General features: G+C 35.3%; 1 protein-coding gene across 15 annotated transcripts in view; it reads right to left on the reverse strand.

Moving 5' to 3' along the window:
- SLITRK4 (SLIT and NTRK like family member 4) overlaps positions 1–18121 on the reverse strand; it is a 268817-nt gene that overhangs the window by 45919 nt on the left and 204777 nt on the right. The gene's annotated exons all lie outside the window — the stretch shown is intronic.

The raw sequence follows: 18121 nt of genomic DNA on the forward strand, positions 1-18121 counted from the left end.
CGTGCATCACTTTAAAGAAAATATCTTACATTCTGATCCAACATCTAGTGACGATTGAACCTTTAGGATCACAGGAAAGCAGTGTGTCATTGTTCTAGTTATAAATTGGAGTAAATAAAAAAAAAAAAAAAAACCAAAAAAACAAAAAACAACAAACCACTCACCTCTAAGCCACCAGAAACCTCATAAAATAAATTTAATTGATTTTCTCATAATAAAACATTTCCTTCCAAGAACATAGAAGTCTATACCCTCTACCTATTTTCTGGGTAATAGATGCATACTACTACCACCTCACTGATTCTCCTAAGAGTTTGATTGATCAATGTGTTTCATGACAGAATGATTTGTCTTCTTTATCTGAAAGATTTTAGTACTGCCTGAAGTCATACTCTTTCAAAAACCTCTGCAGCTGTTCCTAAAGTTTATCTTACCTCTCAAATTCTTCTCCAGAAATCAATGTCTGTTTGTGGGGTAAAATACCATTCATCATAAGTTAAGTAGATCTTCATCAAAAGATCCAACATTATTCAAAAAGCAGTATATTAGGTTGAGTATATATCAGAATTTATTCAAGTGTCATTCTGGTGCTTTTCTCCCCCATGTCTATACCTTACAACACAAAACAAAAACAAAAACAACAAACAACACATAGATGTTTCTAAGATAAAACTGTTTCAAACATTCTCACCAAAGATGTAATTTTGTTTTTTTTGCAAGTTTATTTCATGAACTGTTCTTTTGGAGGGAATAGTGCAGCTGTATAAAAATAATAATAGACTGACCAGGTAGGCTACCAAACAGATTTTACAAAAAGTCTTCTTCCTGCTTCAAGCTTTCAGTATTCTGTTCTAATATTAGATATAGTAACAGGAAACCATGCCAAAATGGATCAAAAATCATAAGTGATGACAGTGAAATGCCTGCCTTGAGAACCCAGTGTCCATAAAAGAGAGTTTTCCTCTACTCTCAGAAGAAAAGAGCCAAAGGCTGTTACACGCATGAATAATGTCAGATAAATAAGTAAATGCTGCTACTTAGGAGTATTGACGAGTTCAAAAGAGGGGCTTTGATAATTTCTCCTTAGATGGAAAATTCCTTTTTTACTAAAGATCGGCAGAATCTACTTCTCTGAAACACTGCTATGAAACAGGAGTCTAAAACACACAGTGGGTATGGCACTTTACTTTGTACAAGGAAATATGTATAGATGGGGAAACAAGAGGTATTAAATCACCCATCTCCAAAACTGCACAACCTCAGTTCATATTCTGTGCAGCACTGCATTGCAGTTGGAAATACAATTAGTAGGATAAGGATTTTTTTTTATTACAAGGTGACCATTTAAGATCAAGTCCAACTTGGCAGACCATGACCCGGAACCACTCTGATCTAAGTGTTTGAAATGAAATAATTTAGCAATTTCAATCTAAGACCTAATAGGTACTCATATATAAAACTTTTCTAATCGACATCAACTAAATTCCTGCTATAGTAATGCAGCAGCACAGATTGAAGCATGTTAAAAATTGTTCCCGATGATGATCTTACTGGAGAAGTATATGGCATTTCAGCCACAGGTTTTCAGATGACCTGGAAAGGCTGAAGTAACACAGATCATCAGACATTATTCAAAAGGAAGAACTCTCACTAATTTGGGAGAGAAAGTGAAAAAGTATCTTTGAGATATTTTTAAAAATCAAACTTCTGTGAATCTTTACAAAAAAAACCTACACCATAAGAAATGATGAGCCTCAGGCTTTTCTGCAATGATTTCGCTTACGGTGTCTTTTATATTCATAGCATTCTGCTTTCACATCAGTGGTACAGGAGCAAGCAATGTACCACGTTTTATTGTGTCTTATTGTGCCAGCATCACAAAATATATGAAAGCTGAATGAAAGGCATTATTGAACATATTTTTGTGTTACAAATCTATGCATTCGACACAATATTACAGTCTGTAAGACTTAAACAGCTACTTCTAGCAAATGGAGTTTTAATTAAAAGAGAGGCTGAAAATGATGCCCATAGGTAACTGCTGCAATGGGGCACTTATTAATAACTTAACTCAAATCTTGATAAGGACCATATTTCTTCACCTTGAGGATCCTTTTTCCTCCTGAGAGTATCATCTGTGAGGTTGCCTGCAAGGCAGAAGGTCAGCATAATTTCCTTGATATGCTGTTCTTGTTTCCCCCAAAAAAGCATACTGAAGGATTTAGCACCGCAGGAGTTACCTGACTTTTTACACTGTGGGGCAATCAACCACATCTAAGCCCTTTAGGAAACTTTCTAATTGGGCTTCCTACCTGCAAGGCTCTAACTCCAGAACATAACTTGCTATCAATGTCATGGAGCATGGACTGCTAGCTACAGAGAATCAAGCTTATCAAGCCTTATAAGGCTCTGAATAATTGTTTTGAAACCAAATCAAAAGATTGGGATTCACTTTAAAGACAACCAACCCCCGCCCCCCCAAAAAAAAAAAAAAAAAAAAAAAAGTAAGAAAGTTGCATTAAGGTATAACCTGTAATAGGTAATAAGAACATCCTGGTTATTATCCAAGGAGTTCAACTTTTTTTCAGTCCTATGTTCTACTTATGCAATGACACAAGTATAGCATTGATTACAAACCTCATGAATATTCATTAATAGCCTCTGATTAATTTCTACCCCTCCCCATTCAATTTCTACCCCTCCCCTTCACAGCTCTGGGTTGGGAAGGTGCTCTATGCAACTGTATGGTAGATGTATGCAACATTTATTAGTGAGAAGCATATCTCTAACTGGTCCTCTGAATCTTTTTGGTGGAAAAAAAGATTATAAGGATTATAAACATTTTTCAAAATAAGCCACATTTATTTTTCTCACATGACTTAAGTAAAAGAAAAAAGATGTTTGAAAGCAGTAGAAAAATAGGTTACTTAGAAGAAACATTCTGAATAGAGTAGAAAAGGCCTAACAGATAAAGTGTAAGATAAAGAAACCATTAAGTAATCACAGATGGAGTTGATCACTCTCTTGTACAGATAGTTGTATAGGCAATGGTCATACTGTAGGAAAAAATTCACAGAAGTGAGTACTTTAGATAGAGTGGCCATCTTTCTTACAAGTGTAGATACACATACAGTAAAAACATATTCGTTCACTATATGTTAGTGGTAGACTGCATTTACTAGTTTCTGCTGGTGTTTCTCCCTTCCTCTCTTTGATCCTCTTTCATACTCATTGGGGATTTGATTTTTATTTTGCCAATTCACTGCTCAATTCCTCACCCTTCAGGGGCAACAATCAGTGAAAACAATTTAGAAGTAAATCTGAAAACATTGTACTCCTTTCCTTTTCCAAATTAAAATACTCAAATTCGTGCTAATCAGGTGGGTTGTCAAGTCTGTCTATCCCATTTGTGACACTGGAAAGATGCCCGGATATCCTGCCGAGCCAGGGACATGCAAGCTCAGAGCCAGAGCAGCCACAGGGAAAGACAGGGAGATTAGCAGATCCTGCAATTCATAGAAGACCTGAAGTACTGGGTAAATGGAGGAGAAGTTTAACTGTAGGAAGCATGGTAACACTGAAATAAAAGTCAGAAAAGAAAAAAAAAAAAAAATATATATATATATATATATAAAAATATATATATATAAAAAAAATATATATATATATATATATATGTACACTTATTGGGCTACAACTTTCAAGAGACCCAATAAACACTCAGAGTTATTACATACAGCTTGGGAAGAAGGTAGCTGTAACACGTTGTGGGACTAGCAGGATAGGAAACATTTTGATTTGAGTGTAATATAAGCAGCTGACTTTTTCCTGGTTGACAAAAAAGCAAACTGATTATGTATATATCTGAAAGACAGAAAATGGTGTAGCTGTAAGATACCCAAGTTAATGTTATGTGAGCTAGTCTAGGTAATGAGAGCTGCATAGTCATGACAAAAGAAAGATCGGGAAGGCTAATTTACCTTGATCTCAGCAAGGTCTCCTACTATCCAACACAGCTCATTTAAACCTCAGGTGTGGCTACAGTATATTTTAGTCTGCAATGTAAACAATTTTCTGATTTTACTTTGATAAAGGATAGACAATAAGGATAACTACTAAACTTACAAGATATAGTTAATTATGCAGTAGCTTATTCCCCATCTTGCATAAATTGCAGTTTAGATTTAGACAAGGCTAAATCTTACACATTTATCCATATCTTGAATTTTTTTAAAAAATCCATGTCCATGGTAGGAAGCTTGTTCTTACCAATTACTGCCAGATACCACAACAAGTCCCTGTTGCTCATCATATTTTTTTCCACCCCATCTAAAACAACGCTCTAGTGTACTCATCAGAAAGCACTGATTTGCTCTCTCAGACCAGGAACATGTGACTAGAGTTTAAAAAAAAAAATAAAAAAAATTACTTTTCAGCTGATGGTACCTATTCTGAAAATCAGAGCTATTGTAAGAATGAGAGCTCAAATACATGAAAGAGCCTGAGTACTGAGCTTCAATAACACTCCTCGCAAATCCTGCTGATATGTGCACCTGAAGTTTTCTTCTATTTAGCTTCCCAGTGGGGTTTGATCCACTAGGCAGACTCCAAATCTATCTGATGGGCATTTATGAGCATGAACTTCATTTGATGCAAAGTAACCATTCAAAAAAAAAAAAAAAACAAAAAAAAACAAAACACAGGAAAAAGCTGGAATACATGTACAAACATATATACATGCATGTGTGCATATCTGTACACATACATAAATGTGCACTTATCCACCGATTTCTCCAGAAAGTGGGATGAAACTTTTAATTATCTTTATATAACCAACCCACCAAACAAACAAGCAAAAACACTACCAAGTATTTTAAAGTGTAGAATACGTCTCATCTCCTAGTCAGCTCTAGAATATCCCCTTCACTTTCCCTAGCCAATAAGTCCTAAGACTATTTCTTGGCATACAGAAGAGCTTCAAGGCTGAGTAGGGTATAAAACCCAAATCTTATCTCTTTGTGGGCATCTGTGCTAATCCCAAAGACATTTTACAAAGGCAGCCACCACATTCCGGTTCCAGCTATGATATTAAAAAGGCAGTGAGTTTAACTAAGCCTTTAAAAGAGCTGATGTTCAAATTCAGAAAGAGGTCTTCAATGTACCTTCAAACATATGCACTGAAGGGGATGCTTAAGTGACTCACTCAGAGCTGTGGATCTCATTCCAGAAACAACACATATAAAAGGCATTGCAACACCCTAAGCAATAGTACTTGATTTCCATAGCAGACACAACTGTCTTTTTGGAGGGAAGAAAGGAGGAAAAGAGGGAGGGAGGATTACTTATTTCAGGTCTTTTCAAGCAATGACGCTTTGGGACTTAGGGTATCACTGAGCAGAGAATGCAATAATAGAATTTCCAACAACATAAATATTCACTCAGACTAATTAATTAGGCATCACAATTGCATGGTGTTGGTGTCAAATACTTTCTGTCATCACATTTCAAAAGGATTTTTATCTTGTTTCTGTACAGGAATAAGAAAATGCAGCAGTGTAAATATTTTAAACTGCTTATAATTAAAACTTCATGTGTTTGGCATGAAACTACTCTAGCAAAGAAGGCCAACTGTGTACTGGTTATACTGCCAGTGTGTCCCCTTTCATGTTAACAACTGTGCTGTAAATGTTGTGTGGCACTCCTTTGTCATAAAAAAAAAAAAAAAAAAAAGAAAAAAAAAGAAAAAAAGAAAGGTATTCTTAGCATACTTGTATTACTAATGAAATCTTGTCATTCATTAATATCAAAGAAAAATAATCAAATGTTCATCAAAGGCCCCCCTCTGAACACATTCCCCCCCCTCCCCCCCATCAAACACACATTAGGCTATAGCCAATTTCTGTGAAGGAAGCAGTAAAATGCCCTACCTGACTGATGTTGTCAGAGTGATACTCTGCATGAGAAAAGGACTAAAGGACTAAAGGGCTGAAATTACAGATGGTATTAAATGTTATTTTAATGAAGATGCACTGTAATATGAAAGAGTCAGCCTGATGGAGCTCTCATTTAATTTGAGCAGCACAGGACAAATTCTGCTCTCAGTTACACCAGTACAGTACTAATTAAATTAATAGAAGAAAGTAGAATTTGACTATCCCTTCTGGAAGAAAGAATAGCAATCAGAGATGGAAAAGGAAAGAAGAAAAACCATGCAGCATACTTTTTTTTTTTTCTTTTTGTTGAGTAATAGATTTAAAAATCTAAATCTCAAGTTGCCTTGGGGGACTGTGCCACTTAAATGACAATTTCTGCAGTACCTTTTCTGAGTCTTGGAGCTGCTGGTTTAACAGTTCTGGAATAAGAAGGACTGCATACCCTTCACCTAAGTGACCATCAAATACACATATCTACAACCCATTCCACTGCTCAGCAGCATCAATTGCAAATGTGCTATTTACCCAAAATGGGGACTGGAATATTTGCATTAACCTCAGCAAAGGCATCTTTCCAGTCTCTTTCACTCTCTCTCTCTTTTTTTTTTTTTTTTTTTTTTTTCCCCAACAGTGCCTGGGTCAAATTTCTGTCACAGTCACATAAGCAAGTCTCACCAGCTCCATTTTCTTAATTGTAGTAATAGTTAGGGATTCCTTAGTTACTGATCTCATTTGGATTACAAAAATCCTCATTCTAAGGCCACTTTCCATCTCCACTCTGACATCCTTTTCTTTTGTTCTAGCCTTTAAAACCATTCTCAATATTTATAACTAGCTGCTAATACAGTTGCATCCATCCATTCTTGCTTAAAGGCAGCCAGTGCTAGTATTTTTTTTTCTGTTCTCGTTTACTGTTAATTACAAAATTCCATTTCTATAGGCTAAATCATTCATAATAGCAGTGAGCCAAGGTCCATTCAATTTGTAGAGCTGCACGCAGCCATTTTATTATTTTTACTAGTGCAATTATTTTCTTTCATCTACACAGTGAACCAAGGTTAAAGTCAATGATATACAATTTGCTTCTACTCCAGTTTAATAAGGTCAAATGCATGATGATTCTGTGGTATATTATCATAAATTAATTTTCCAGAAGAAAGTTAAACTGATTGGGATAATGCAGTATACAAATTTTGCACACTGATTCATATCTAAAATCAGTCTTTCTGGTCAAGTTTAGTCTGTATTGTTTGTTGTGTTCATATCTACCACATACTCTCAGAGAGTGAATATAGGAGTCAGTTAGTTATTACAAAGTATTTTAAGAGCATGATCAGAACTCAACTAAAAAATACGGTGTTATCGTACAAAATCAACAGAATTAAGCAAATCACAGTAAAAATATTATCTCATTTCAATGTAATTGCACATGGTAATACCTTTGTAACTAAAAGAATCATGATGTTTCTTTGTGGAATCTAGCTTTTTAAAGAATGTATAGCTTTTCTTTAACATTTATTATGGAGTATAACATGGAAATCACTTCTAGCAACATAGAACATAAAACATAGCAATCACTACTTTCTGGGAAACTGAAACTTAGCAGTTTCAGCAATTAAAATAAAATCAGTGCCAGCACTCTACAGTTAGAAAAGCAGTACTTAACAATATCTTCTTTTAGTCTGAACACAATATCCTAGACATGGAAATATATTGTATTATGAATTTGCGTGAACACAATAGCATATACTGTCACAGGATTTGTCATGGTGAGTGCAATGAATGCATATGAACAAATATTAGACACCTAAGGCCATGATGAAGTACCCATTAATGCTAAAATAATCAAATCATTACATTGGCTGAATATTCTTAACCCTTTAATTTTGCAAAACAGAAGACGACCTTTTGTTTTCATACTAAGTACTCTTTGATTGTATTAATTTGTTTCTTGGACTCTTCTTTTGTCCATGACAGATCTTCATCAATATCAGTGTTGGATCCACAATTAACCATAATATTTAGACAATGTTAATAGAAAAACAAAATTGACTAAATCTGCTATTTTGATAAGGGAACAAGCTACCAATAATACCAATAACATTGCCTTCATATCTGTTTCTTAACACCTCCAAAAAAACCTCTTGGATTTTTAGAAAGATGCGTACTTGAGCTGAATAAATACAGATTTCATAGATAAATGAGATTTAATATATTATTTTAAAATGTAGTAGTTACTCTACATTACCTTACATTGTAATGAACAATGTTCATTACAATTTTCAGCATTTTAGTATTAATTTTTAAGACATTAAAATACTAAACACTGTGGGCTTCTTGTGAAAAGTTAAATTGCTTCATTAGGAAAATCAAGCAAGCTGAGTTTTTTGTTTGTTTGTTTGTTTGTTTGTTTTTTGTTTTGTTTTTGTTTTTTTTTTTGGTAAGAAGAAAGATTCCAAACTGACAACCAGGCAAAACAAACCAGAATTAATGAACATAATATATATTTTCCATCTTACTATATCATAGTGATATTTTCCCAAGAAATCTTCACACAACATTATTTTATTTTGAGTCTTGAGGGCTAACAAAGCTTGTTTATTTATTTTTTCATTTGAAATTCTTCTAAAATATCAGATCACATGAAAGAATACTCCCCACCCCAATTCCAAGGCAACCTGCAGGCTTTCAGTATATCTAGTGCAACTTTAGAGAAAAAAGGAAAAAAAAAAAAAAAAAGAAAAAAAAAGACTAAAGTATATTCTGCTTGAGTAGCTATGCAATAGAAACAGGACAATGTTGCAGACCATTTATATGATTATATGGTAATTTCTCAGAAGTCTATGTTTTTTCAGAGCAGATTTGCAGCATTCTCTTTAGATAATTTCTGCAAGAAATTCTTATATACCTGTGAGAAACAAAGAATTGGAGTTGCTGATATAACTAAAGAATGTTCTATATATTTAGATTCAGCTTGCTCTTTTAGGCTTCCTTAGCCAGAATGTTCAAGTGACTAAGAAGGAGGTAATGAATGTTTTTCCGCTCACTGTAAATACTAAAGCTGAGGAACTAGAAAGACTTAAAACAGTGGAAAATCCCTATGATATGTGCAAAATAAGTACAAACCAAAGTGACTAACCTTTGTTTCTTTTTCCTATCTCAAGCAAAATACCTGGACTTGGATGAGCCTCTTCTTTTTAAATTATGCTCTAATTCACCAAACTCCTCTCACACTGATTCATCAGCATATGGCATCACTGCACTACTTGTCTTTACAGTCCATAGTTTAGACAGGAAATGTGTGTTTCCAGGGTGAGGAAAGAGGCAGTAATCATCACAAGAATCTGAATCAGCAAAAGATATCCAAGGTTATCTGGGCTACAGAAGCCCAGAAGGAGTCTTAAGCCAACCCCGCTGTAGATAATCTTTCCTTTGGTGTGTCTTGGAACTTCTAACACACAGCAATGACAAGTACGTTCAGGTAGGATTCCAAATACAGAGACAGTATAGCATAACGATTCTTTAAAAAAATGTAATCATATCATTTCGTCTAAATTCAAAGTTCTGATGACAAGGTTCCATAATAACAAACAAGTCGTTCTGACAGACTGACCCAACTTCAGCTAGTGGCTAGCTTTCTGCCTCATATTAAACAGCCTCCTATGTTCTGCTTACTGATACATAACTAGCCCTAATTCTGAAGAATTCTCTAGCTGCATGATAAATTATAACACTCTTCAAATGGAAATGCATAAGCAGACAGCACCATAATAGATAAAAATATGACAGGGACACAGTGTAATTTTCTCAAGACATCACACCATCTTAAATCAGATCTTCTATTCTCCTTTCCCAGAAGGCTCTTAAACAATTTGGTAATTATTTTCTTCCCAGAAGCATATGGTAATACTGGCTGCTAATATAGCTATGGTCATATTTGTGGGGAATTAACATACTAATTACAAGAATTTTCTTGGAGAAACAATACATGTTTTTAATTGTTATGGTTGTGTTTCTTCTGCTTTTATTGAAACCATAAACAAACAGTAAATAAATTGCACACAAAATGTGGCATTGAATGCAAAGTGTATTAAAGGTAACCTCAGAAAATTAGAGCCAATCAAGTACAGAAGTGGTGTTCTCAACACACATCATGTTGCAAGGTTTCATACTGATGCCAGAAGGTACATGACCAAGAGCAGATCAAGTTGCTGAATTTTATAATGAGGTGAAAAAAGGGAGAGAGGCACTGAAAACTTGCTGCAAAGCATTTTTAACCAGGTAGTGTGCAGCAAGATAGCCACAGAAGACTGGGTGGCAAACAGTCTGCTGGAAGGTAGCTGTGGTCTTTGCAGGAAGACTACCTGCAGGAGCAAATCACACCAGGGAGCATTTGCAGCCACAGATGTATGGTAGAGCAGAGCAAACTGCAGATCACAAAGTTCAGGAGCCCTGTTGAGCTTTTCATCTAAACATGATAACGTTCCCCTGCAAAAGTATACCTTTCTACAAGTAGGTCTTCTTTGCCAGGGATACACTGTGGCCAGCAAAAGAGCTCTTTCAACTGAGCTACTGCAAAGCTGCGTCAGTGTAACTGAGCACTGTTGTGTTTTCCTTCCCTTTCCTCCCCGTCTTTGATTATTGCCCACTAGGGGCCATTTAGATTTTTCCTGGTACTAATGACATTTGAGAAAGCACTGCAGTTAGTAGATGTGTAGAATTTCAGACGAATTTATCATATTTCATATGATAAATTACTGTAGTATGACGCAGAGAGGAGGTCCCCACTGAGCTGAGGATGCCATGCACAGCACTGCACTTCACTGGCAGTTCACATGCTGGAGGAATGCGTATGCAGGACTGCCTTCTAGGTGCTATACAAAACAAGGACAGGAGGCTACCAGTCAGTCTATTTTAGCATACTGAAAGCATACAGATATAAGATCTCTGCACATCACTCCTTCACAGGAAAAATGCTTTTTGTTCAATGTGAAATTCTAAGATTTTTCTTGGATTATACTATAAAGAAAACTACCTTTAAGGAAAATTATGTCTATTCCCTCTGAGCAAACATGACTCAAGGCAAACTCTGGCCTTGCACAAAAGTCACTGACGTCACTGACATTAAAGCTATGAGTAAAGCATGTAGGATTGGGACTACTGTCAATTGGAGTTAAGTGCCATCCACTAAAGGGATTTATATTTTTGTACCAATTTTTAATGCAAGATGATGAGTACTCTAATTAAAAGATATTTTTTACATTTGATTTTATGTACACCGTCATAAAACTTGGCAGACACAAATGGAAGAAAGCACTGCCAATAATATATTTTACAAAAGATCACTGTTCTTTGCTGTTGCAATACGGGATTGACTTTTTTTTTTTTTTTTTTTAATAAGAAAAAAAAAGTTCCTCACCTCTCACATTTAATTTTTCACCTTTTCTAGAATAGGATATATGAATACTGAATTTCATATGAACGGAATGCCCTAATCTTATTTTCCCATATGTTCCTGACTTCCAATTATCTTTGTGTATGTTGTGGCAAAATTAATTGATGCCTATGGATTTTAGCTGATTGAATTTCATCATAGATAACTTACTTATCTTTATACTAATTACTTATTGCTAGTATATGATAAACCTACAGTACAAGATAAAAGAAAAATAATGTGCAATACAGGCACACTGGTTATGGATTGGTTATTAGAAACAGCAGTGCATTTGTGGCCTGGTGTTCAACAGCCATTAAGTCCTTTTTGGCTAGGCAATTCCACACAGTTTGCAGCATTGCTAGGCATCTACACTCAGTTTGTGGGCCAATTACTTTCAGCTCAGATATTACTACAAAACCTGCAATCTCAAACTTCCTATACTTTCTGGCTCAATGCAAAACAATTTGGTGGTGCTTAGCGGTTACCTATAATTAGACCATGAACTTGGTGCTCTCCATCAGGAATTAAGTGCATACATATGATTGAGGAATGGAACTTTTCCTGCATGTAGGAAAGATACATTTTTAATTTCAAATAATCTGCCATAATCAAAGTGGTTATGGAAATAACCTGAAATGCATTTAAACTGCAACAAAACTGCATTTTCTAAAAGAAAAAAAATCCTATTAAAAAAGAAAATATAGATTAAATGTGAAAATAATATGCATATTCCAACAGGCATAGCTCCTACATAACATAAGTAGCTCCTACATGAATAACATTGCTTGCAGGGTCAGTTAATAGAGTAGATGAAGTCAGATGATGGCTCAAAATAAGATCTGGGCCTTATGTCATCTTCTAAAAGTCATCAGGTGTATTTTAACAATCAATAGTAAAAACAGTCTCCATTTAAAACTTCTCTAGAAGAAATAAAACAGTAAAAAAAAACAGATGCAACTTTTATAGGTCTGCTATTTGCTGTAGAACTTCTGATTAGAGCTGAGTAAATCCATAGGGTGAAGGAGCCTCCTTTTCTAAATAGCATCAACTATATTTTACATGCCTATGGAGAACCTGGTCAACCTTAAATAAAGCAACAGGCATGTGTCATTTAAGGAGAGAGAGCAGCAGCTGCACACATACAGCTGTTCCTCAGTGCCAAACAGGTGTTTCCACTTTCATTTGCTGCTTGACATTTGCTTCTCTGCTTTCAATCTCTTCCTCGCTTTCAGATCACTGCAGTACAAGTTTGATAGGCCACAGGGGAACTATCTGACAAAGAACAGGTTTATGTTTGGTGGAGGGGGGAATGCTGGCCAGCATGTATGCTGCAGATTGTAGCAGGAAAGACTGCAGTATCCTAGTTTACACTTACAAGTTGATACTTCAGGTGGAGATGGTGAGACATTGGAGACCAGCTGTAAATTGAGGGAGTAGCCCCATGAATCTGCAGGAGCAGTGCCTCTGACAGCCACCAACAGTTCTCCTCCCTATCTGGACATTGGGTCCAGAGACTCGTTGCTAAGAGCTTGCCAAGTGATGTGGAAAGTGAAAACAGTCATATGAAACTGAAACTCAAAATCAAGGAAATTCAAATACCTCCCCTTCTTAGACACATGGGAAATGCCATATTATGTTACCTGGACCCATCACATGCTTGCACATGGAGGAAAAATATCTGGATTTATTTGTAGGTTAAAGAGCCACCTCACTAAGAAGAGAGGATCTTCCTAATTCTGCTACATAAAATGTAGCACAATAACAATGCTAAATCATACAACTACTAGCTCAGAGAAAAGTGTTGAATGAAGACATGACCTATCAGCAGGCTATATGCTTTTTTATGTCTCCAAAAAATACTCAGACTATAAATAATGTTAACTGTTGAATTCAGTAGGATGGAATGTGGTTTGTTATTAGGAAATACAACCTCTCCTGTACTGCACTTTTGCTCTGAATACTTCTTTCCAGGCAGATATGCCCTGCAGTTTCAAAAATCTCACCATCATTTATCTTAGTGTCCTTGCTTTACTTTCTGCCCCACAGCTCTGTGCATGGTAGGCAGCCAAATGTGTGTTTCTAACTTGAGATCCCATTATTTTTCCCCCATACAGCTTGAGTTTTTGGCAAGACTTCATATTAATCTCATTATTCAGGGTCAAATAGAAAGAAGGCAGCTGATGTGGGGCCTTGTCATTGTGCTTGTTCTTAATCTAATGTGTAAGTATATAATGTTCAAGCCTTTTATGGCCATCTTCTCCTCAGATGGTCTCAAAAGCTCACCGAAGCATTCCTTGCTTTTTCTGGGACCTTGTGTCCTGCCTTTAATTAGTCAATGCTTTTCCAAATGTTACTCTCTTATTTTCACAGTGTTTGTACAAGCCTGAGCAACATTGTGCATGGGTTTTTAGCTAGGTTTCAAAATTAGCGAGTACAATTTTTTATACTCAAAAATGTCAATAACAAATAGTTACTTTATGCTATGTTCTAAGGTCAACGGTCCAAACATCAACGTGTGACTATTGCCGATTATTTTCTATGTTTCAGGGACTCAGAAACAATGAGGACTATTGCTAAGCAGTTCCAACTCCTCCCCTCTCTTAGAATTCCTTTGATGCAAGGAGGAATCTGAATTTTTTTAGCTAAGACATTTGTAAAATATTACCACATTTTCTACATAGCAAGTGACATACCCCAGCCTGAATAACCTTACTGGGCAAACTGTTAGAGACATTAAAAAAACAACAACAAAAAACAGCAACAACAAAAAACAGTACTATGCCCAGCATCACTGCCAGAGAAAAAGCATGCGTTGAGAGACATTGCAGCTGGAAGATATTCCCAATTCTGAAGTGAAGCGACAACAGCTGCACAAAAATATGCTAGTTCATGGTGTGTTCTCATGTTCTCTCTCATTTTCCTAAGCTTTTGTGTTTTAAATGGAATAGGAATTAATTTGATAAGTTTTGGACTTTCCCTTAGTCTTTACACTACCACATGTGCCTTCATTCTAAAAGGAGAGAAATATTACCATTAGATGTGCCTGGAGAAAAATAACTCTGGATAAAACAAACAAACAAAAAACAACGCTTTTTTAGACTTTGATCCATTTCCAGATATGGAGCATGACATCCCATTGCATCCTATAAGCTAGGCTTCTCGGTTAGAGTGTATTTTTGATACACCTAGAGCAATTCCTCATTTCTGTCTAAAACACCAGATAAAGGGCCCTCAATTACAACCCCCATAATGCATAAGCTAAGAAAATGCAGCTTACATTTGTTTTGAATCAATTAAAAAGTGTTTTATGCCATTTTGCTGTAATGAATCATTCCAATTTAGGCTGAATCACTGCAGAACACTTTGCTAACACTGACATTTTCCAGGAAAAAGCTTTTTCTTTTAACTAGATATAGTTACCTAACAAGCACAACCCAGTAACATATTCTTCTGCAGGTAAAGAACAGAGCCATCTGGATTCATGCACATAATAAAATCAATACCAAAGCTTTTGAATAGAAGTAAATTTACACTTTGGCTTTTCTATTCACAGGTTGTGATTTTCTGGCATTTTTAAAAATATGAAATAGAACAAAAGGGAAAACAAAGAGAAGAGAAATACTATTTTGTAGGTGATCACATAAATGTCCTTTTAATCAAATAATTATATGCATATTAGAAATGGGCTTGACATACTGTTCTTTGTTAACACCACAATAAGAATTCAATAGAATTTATTTATATAAGATGTAAACTGGTCTCTCGCTATATATTTATTAAATTCCCTTCTCATAGAGAAAGGCAAAAACACTAAATCAGATCACTACTGAAATGGGTAGACTACACAAAATGCAAGTTCTTAATTTCTTATGTATAGCTGTGAAAAATAAAGCCATCCTGCAGAAATTGGGCAAGTAGAACAATTTTAAATTAAACTTTGATTAAAATATTTGAAGCCAGGTGGATGGCCTTATGCCCTTCACCAGGGACCTAAATAAGGTTTTTAAAAAACAAAATTATAGCAACTTACAGTTTTCTCAGGTTCCAATCAAATTGGAGAAATCTTAGCATCTTGGTTTGCTAAGATTCTTATTTAAGTTCCTTAAACACATAGACCATCCCCATTGTACATCTGAACACCTAACTTACATATTTTTCCTTTTTAATTTTGTAGATTCTGACACTTCTACAAGGCTGCGTAATGGGTTCAACAGCACAAGATACTTTTGCCTGCTAGCTTAAAGGTCATAACCCCTCTAATGTGACTAATAAACAGATGCAATCACCTTCTACAGACATAAAACTTGGAAGTATGCAACATCAGCTTCTGTTATTGAACAATGAGTAAGATGACTCCTTTGACTTCAGTGCATGAACAATTACAACCTATCATGCTAGTAGAATAGGTACAGCAGACAATGAATTGTCTGCAATATAGCTGTAATAAGTAGTAGTTGAGAAGTAGCACTTCTGAACTCATGGTAAGGAACACTTAAGTAATATCATTACCAGAAAGAAGATAGAATTTCTCATTCAACTACATACACATCATGATGATCTTCCCATGAAGGAATTTGCATTCTTAACATAAAGATTACTGTCTGGGACAACCGTTAAGCAAACAAAAGCTTACAAGTGCCTATGAGTTTTTCCAGTAACACAGACAACTGCAAAAATGCTGAATGAGTGATCTTTCAAGAGACCTTGAAAGATCCTCTGACTGAGGCCTTTGTTCCCCAGGCAGAATCAACTGTAAACATAATTTCTAAGAGATACTGATTAAAAGACCATTGGTGGAGATTCCAGACTATTATTCCAGACCTAATCATCAGAAACCTTTCCTTACTAACACAAAATCCCTTGTTGCAGCTGCTCTTCAGCTCTCTTCCTACCTCAGTAGACACAAAGAGCAGTTTTATTATCTAGCTCCTGTAAACTATTGCATAAAAATTTCATGTCTTCCCTAAGTTCTTTATTATATCAAACCAATGCTTCACCATAGTTCAGACCATGAACTATTTAACTTCTTCTAGATTATGAACCATCTGGATACATCTTTCTTGAAGTGGATAATGTTTGACAGTGCAGAAACATTGCCTTAGCCAAGATGCTCCTGGTATTGGAAAACATGTATTTCCTGCAAATCTCCATATGTATCAAGATATGTATGATACATATCTCCAAATGTATCTTATGACATTGGTTCATGAGTTTGATTTTTTTTTTCATTTTTTTTTTTTTTACCTTTTTTTTTTTTTTTCCAACACTATAACTGGACTGAACTTCGATAGTATTCTTTAGAATGCCATTTGGTAGTTAAACACTGTTCACTATTATCAACATGGTTTCCAGGACTTGCCTTGTAAAACTGTTGGGATAGTTATGCATATCATCCCTTTTACACCTTTAAAATTCTGACCTCCATTCATTGACATATTCAAGATATCTAGTTAGTGCAAGAGTACAAGATCAGGTAATAGTATGGGGAAACTGCAATTTTTTATGTAACTTCCAACATCTCATTTTACTTTGAGAAGACAAGTTATGCAGAGGTGCTGAAGAAAACCAAATAAGGATTGCAAATATAGGGTTGAAAGATAACATGAGGAAGGTACTCAAAAAGCTGGAGGAGGAAAATGAAGCAATGAATGAACACAATCCCAAGCAAATAGAACAGTGAAGGTTATAAACCTCTGTATTCCCACCATATAAAGTAAACTAGGTCAGAATTTGAATTAAATTAACTTCAGATAATAAATTAATCTCTATCCAGGTCTGCTGCACACTATAGTTTGCTTGTGCTGTGTTTTTTTTCTCCGATTTGCTACAGCTGGAGTTCCAAAGATGGCTCAAAATATATAAGCTTATTTTAAAAATTTCAAGATGCTAGAGTTCAAATGCATGAATTTATGGGCTTAAAATCAACATAAATATAGATGAATTGTCTTTTGGGTCACAAACATTGTAAATTTGAAGCTGTTTGGAAGATTCTATGGAGTTGTCAACAGTCATTTTAAGATTATTTGAATTAACATCAATCATTCAATTGGCATCAGATGGCAGAAAAATTCAGAGACTATCCACCTTGTTTTAAACAGTATGGTATGGGGCCATCAGTATCCTACACTCTGTTCTGAACAGCTAGCTAACAGAACAGAATCTTTCTACTTACAACTGTAAACCTCATTCCTATCTCAAAAATCCTTCCTTACCATTTGCGACAATTATCATAGCAACCAGAAGTATTTTTACCTTATAATTCTGGAGGTGCAAACAAGCCCTTCACATTTTGTGCTTATTTTAACAATGTCACCAGTAACCTTCAATAAAGAATTGACCTTATATTGTATGGTACACATTATTCCTGTTCGTTCAGTCGTAAACCTTTTGGTTCTGGCTTGTCCTTGGAAATCAAACAAAGAACGTAGAATCTCAGAGCCCAAGAGTTTTTGCTGGAACTAGAGTAACTCAATTAAAAAAGTTCTTCTACTAAGATGAATCACCAAAAAGTGAATAATAAGGGTATGATGACTCATTAAAGTGAGTTCTTTGATCTAAGTTAATAACCAGTATATAGTCCAGTATTTACAGAGTGACACTACATTTAATAGAAACTCTCTAGGTTATACTGAGGTAATTTTTACTTTAAAATTATATGTAAATTGCTTGTACAAAGTTCAAAACAGATAAATAAAACTAGAAGATTATTATAAATTCAGTCATTGTGAAAGAAATAGCAAGTATTTCCCAC

Source organism: Aythya ferina, assembly GCF_964211825.1.
Source record: "Aythya ferina genome assembly, chromosome: 13".
Classification (NCBI taxonomy): domain Eukaryota; kingdom Metazoa; phylum Chordata; class Aves; order Anseriformes; family Anatidae; genus Aythya; species Aythya ferina.